This window comes from Crotalus tigris, unplaced genomic scaffold, assembly GCF_016545835.1.
Source record: "Crotalus tigris isolate CLP2741 ecotype Arizona unplaced genomic scaffold, ASM1654583v1 scf7180000018026.535452, whole genome shotgun sequence".
NCBI lineage: Eukaryota > Metazoa > Chordata > Lepidosauria > Squamata > Viperidae > Crotalus > Crotalus tigris.
Genome location: NW_024096784.1, coordinates 402,517 through 407,997, shown reverse-complemented (window position 1 = coordinate 407,997; position 5,481 = coordinate 402,517). Strand labels below are relative to the sequence as shown.

General features: G+C 37.3%; 1 long non-coding RNA gene across 1 annotated transcript; it reads left to right on the top strand.

Annotated features, from left to right (window-relative positions):
- The first annotated feature begins 3,092 nt into the window (after positions 1 to 3,092).
- On the top strand, positions 3,093 to 5,126 carry LOC120309490. Its single transcript, XR_005557094.1, has 3 exons — positions 3,093 to 3,218; positions 4,675 to 4,774; positions 4,926 to 5,126. It is a non-coding gene; the product is annotated as an uncharacterized LOC120309490 (long non-coding RNA).
- Positions 5,127 to 5,481: the final 355 nt, after the last annotated feature.

The window sequence follows — 5,481 nt, the reverse complement described above, 5'->3', positions numbered from 1 at the left end:
TGTGTTAGGATTACACTTGCTGTTTGGCATGGATGAAAGATTGAGTGACGCTGAGAAACAAATGGACAACCATTTGTCTGAAATGGTATAGGGTTTCCAGATTAAACTGTGGGGTTGGAATAGATGACCTCCATGGTCCCTTCCAACTCGGTTATTCTGTTTTCCGAAGTTGTTGGAAGAAGTTAATTTGATATTTGGGTCACATGATTCTTTACGTTTTATGCTGAAGTTAATGTAGATTTCAATAATCATTTCAATAGCCATGCTTTTTTGAGGGTATGGAATAGGTATAAAACAAGATTGACTCCCAAAATTGTTATATGGGTATTATCCCCAAAAGCTTTTTCTAGAAGAGCACATCCAAACAGTTTATATCAATATACAGCAATATTTTGCAGGGGTCAAGTGTACCTGTGTGTACCTCAAGGTCCAGTCCACCATCCAAGTACGAATCAAACTCAACTCTACTTAGCATCTCTAGTCAATCAGGATTAGGCAGCCAGGATTAAAGCTAAAGAAGTTGACATATCATTATTTCATCTTCAGAAGACACAGAATTTTTAATTTGAGGTAATGCTAAGGCTTGTGGGCTGGGATGGGATTGGATTTCATTCTATTAACTTTTTTGCTTGATATTTTGGGTAATCAACTTGCTGTCACATAGTTTTTCATAAAACCCATTTTAAAAAAAACAAACAAATGCAGTTTCCTATTGGCCAAGTTTGAACATTTTATGGTGTTCTCCTCACATTCTCTGCACTACAGTGTGAATAATCAGGGATCAAATTCAAACAGCTTTGTGAGAGAATTGGAGGAGGAAGCATGAGACTTATCAAACTGACTTCTTCTCAGAGAGAAGCACCACAAATTCCTTTCAGTATTTCAGAGGAGATTAACTTGATTGATTTAAAAATACCTTTGAGGGATTACAGTGTGGAAGCAGGATATGTAAAATGTCCTCATGAAGCTTTGCTTCACTTTCCATGTGAAGTTCACTGAGATAACTGAAACTAAAATGTTCCTTCTCACAAGCCTAACTATTTGTCCTGAACAACAAAATACCATAAGTATGAATAAATAAAAGCCCTGATCAATTCAAATGACTTTCTAACAACTACTGAACAGTATCAACTTCTTCACACAGAAATTTAGGTACCTTCTTTTCAAACAGTGTTCCTCAATTATTTCTAAACCTAAATTTAAGTAATACTCTCCACCTTTTTTATTATTCTTTACCTTACTTAACTTAATTACTAAACACCAAGTGAGTGTGCATCTATGGTTTCCTCAGTACCGTTGCTGCACCCACTCATTACACAAAGTAATTGTCCGTTTCTTGGGGAATAGTAGGAGCTTGACATTATTTCAAGGTTTCAAGGCACTTTTGTTGTTGCAGCTGACTTCCACAATTTCCTCATTAACTGCTTTCTGTGGTTCTTGGGCAAAGAACCACATTATTAAATATTGATTTCCTTTCTTTTTAGGGCTGCCAATTTTACCATTTTCAGCCTCACTGGTCTCCTACTATTTAATGTACCTGTGGTTAATTGGTTTCTAATTTTGCATGTTCATCTTCTATGAAGTCCTGCATCAAGGCTATTTGATGGGAGTCCACAGAAATTGACTCCAACCCTCAAGGCAAAGCTTAGGAGATGTGGCTCAATAACCACCTTTTCCACTCATTGCCAGGAACTTTCGATCCATTGCTCACCAACAACCAGGCTCAATTCTTGACTTCCTGAGGGACCCTCCAAGTATGGTTTTTCACTGCAGCAATTTTTGCATCTTGATTACTTAACATTTTCTGTATTGTATTTCTACATCTAATACAGAAATTGTTAAATCTTTCAGTAGCTTTTTTTTCTATTCTTCTCATCCTTCACTCTAAGGATCCTTTCTCAGAGCAATTGTATCGCAGATTGGGAGAAGAAAAAAAATAGAAAGAAAAGAAAAAGATGTTGAAAAACAGGCAAATGTTGAAAAGTCATATTTAGTTTGTGAAACTAGGATGATTTTATGTATAACTAAGTCTGAGTATTTTATTTTGTGAAAACAGATTTTAAGTTACTGTGTTATTCAGGGTATGGGAAAATGCTTGTGCTTCACTTTGAAATCATCTCTAAATCTCTACAGCATCCATGGCAACTGGATGTGTCACCTCAGAACCAACAGAACTTACAGAATAACCGAGTTGGAAGGGACCTTCTAGTCCAATCCCATGCTCAAGCCGGAAACCCTACATCATTCCAGACAAATGGCTTTCCAAATTATTCTTTAAACCTCCAGTGATGGAGCACCCAAAACTTTTGGAGGCAAGCTCTCACAGTTACTGCTATTGAGCCATGTATCACCTATTCTATACCTGTGGATTCATTTTTTTTCTTGCCTAAATGAAAAGCCATATAAAGCCACTGAAATTTAGAGATAAGTAATAAAAAATATGGCCCCTGTGAGATCCTTTGTAGCTGAAGCAGCAGGAAACATTCAATGTAACCAACACTCACAGATTTTGGAACCCAGCTCTCCTTCTCTTCTGTGTCCCACAGCACTTCTAATAACCCTCGATTAAGGTTGCAGGAATATTTCCAACTCTTCATATATTCTCTGTCTTCAGGGAAATAGAAATCACCTGGATGAGGGAGGGATATTTCAATGAAAGCCAAATCAGTCTGTGATTAATCTGAGTGCCACAAAGACCCACCAAGAAGCAGAGCAGCTGTTTTCCCAAAACCCACCCATAAAAATGTGTCACCCATGATAGCAGTGCCAATCCCAGATTTCTACCTCTTGGTTCTAAGGGCTCTTCCCAAACTCCAGCCATTAGTGAACATGGCTGAGCATTATCATCATGAACTGTGGAGTTTGGGCAGCAATTCAGTAAGGAATTTTCTTTGCCCCATTAGGACATTGCAAGTCCTGAGCCTCCCATCTTTTACAACCATAGCCGGTTAGATGTTCAACTAAGTCTGCTGCTCTTCTAACGGCTTTTGTAATAGCTAACAAACAGAAGTGTTTCAATACAAGGAAGATGCACCATTGCCTTATGTAAGAACTATTTTGCAATAGTTCACTGAGATGATATGATGCAATCATTATAACTCAATAAATAGACAGCCGTGTCTGTCCCAGGAGTAAGATTTGGTCCACAACCAGTCTCAGCATGAAGATCCTTTATCTGCTGTTCGCATTTCTTTTCCTTGCATTCCTGTCTGAACCAGGTAAGAAACAAAATTACTGATAATTTAGAAAGGATTGGTAACTCACTCCTTTTTAAATAAATATGATCATCACTGAAAGCAGGGTAATCTTCAACATCTTTTTGTTTTACTTTACAGAAATAGCTTTGAACAGTATAGACTATTGACAACATGAGCCTCCAAACATTTGAAAAATATGCCACTGATTTTTCTTTTGATTCACAATTCTTGAAAGAATTTTACTGGGTGTTTTGTTATTGTAGCTTATTTTTGTTGATTTGCTTCACTTTAGTATTGGTTTACCAAATTCTTTTTTGTAGATGGGAACTACATCAGCTCTTTTCCAGTCCTCTGGTACTGTAGTTCCCCTGTGCTCCAGGATCTTTGAAAAATATAGTTGAGTGGTTCTGAGATCACATCTGCCAGTTCCTTGAGAACTTTGGGATGTAATCCATCTGGTCCTGGTGATTTGAACTCATCTAGGCTGGACAGATGCTCACTTACCATTTTCTTGCTTATTTTAACTTGTGTTTCTATACTGTTTTTTATGGCACTATTTTTGATAGGTTGGTCTGTTTTTTCCCTTTGTGTAAAGACAGATGCAAAAAACGAGTTAAATAGTTCTGCTTTCTCCCTGTTGCTTGTCACCTTCTTGCCACTTTCACCCACTAATGGACCCACTAATCATCTTTGAGTCAGACTTCAAACCTGGGTTAATAGTTGGTTTATTTGAGCTGCTGCAGGAGATCAGCAGAAATGAATCTCTGTGGTCAGAGAAAACTTGCTGTAGTCCTAAGAATCCTGCAATTCTTGGAAGGATGTTTCCATTCCCACCTTGGATGAATGGTTACAAAAGCTGATGGAGTTAGCAGAGATGACTAAACTGACTGTTTTGATAAAAGAAAAGAATATAAGTACTTTTGTTTCTACTTGGAAACTGCTTCTGGACTTTGTGCTTGAGGTGGAAAAAATGATACTATGATTTTGGGGTTTACTGATTAGAGAAATGGCTAGTTCATACTACTACAGAAATGTAAAAAGTTGAGATTCAATTTCAATGTGTTATTTTACTTGAACAGAGGGAATCAGAAGTCAACGCCTTTTGTTTCTTCCCCCTCTTTCCACATTTCTCTTTTTCCTCTTTCCCTATTGTTGTTCCTTACTATTTGCTTTTTATTTTCATATTTTTATGTTATAAATGAATAAAATTATAAATTGATAAAGGAATCCTGCAATTCTGTAGAACAGTGTTTCTCAACCTTGACAATTTTAAGGCATGTGGACTTCAACTCCCAGAATTCCACAGCCAGCATTGCTGGCTGTGGAATTCTTGGAGTTGAAGTCCACATGCCTTAAAATTGTCAAGGTTGAGAAACACTGCTGTAGAAGAAGGTAATGTGTTGGAAGGAAAAAATGTATTTAAATATTAAGGAATCTTTACTCATCATTTACCTGTCTCCTCTTTTTCGTTTCATAGGGAATGCCCACCATGGGTGTCATGGAATGTGCAGGCCCCGCTGTCGTCCAGGCCATAATATTCCCGGGCACTGTCCAGGGCGACAGAGGTGCTGTAGACGGTAAGAAAACTCTCCTCTAATAAAGATACTACAGATACAGTACATAATGAGATTCTCTGTCTGATATTGTTTGCATTCACAAAGCTTTGCAAAGCAAAGAATTTACTTTAAACTCACTTTGATCAACTTATTTTTTTCTCCATTTGTATAGGATGTAATGCCATCTCCATCTATGACGATGGATACCTTCAGGATATCTGCAAGATATGGCCAATGACCTGAGATTACTGCCTGCTGTCGCTTTATCTTTCTTTATATAAATCAAATTGCTACCCATCAAACTCTAAAACATTTGTGCATTGAAATAAAATTTGGCAAATATTTCGTGAAATAAAGCTAAATGAGCATTGCAGACATTGTGCAACTTCTTTAAAAAGCACCTGGGAGCAGTATATTCCTGTGACTACTGGTATATGAGAGAGAGGGTGGGGGTGTTGCCTGCTCTTCAACCACATATTATGCTATAATTTCATTCTTCCCTTTCAGTTTATTTATTGTAGCAATAACTTTGCCACTTTGCTTCCAGCGAATGTAGTTGCATGGGCAGAAATAGTATAAAATCAAATTTAAGCTATTTCTCAAGTTAAATACCATTGGATACAACTTACGATAAAAATATCTTTGTCTGATGACTTAATATCAGCACAGCCTGGATCTTGATAAAGGAAATGAAGATGTAGCAATAGGAAATCCGCAAGAGACAGGAT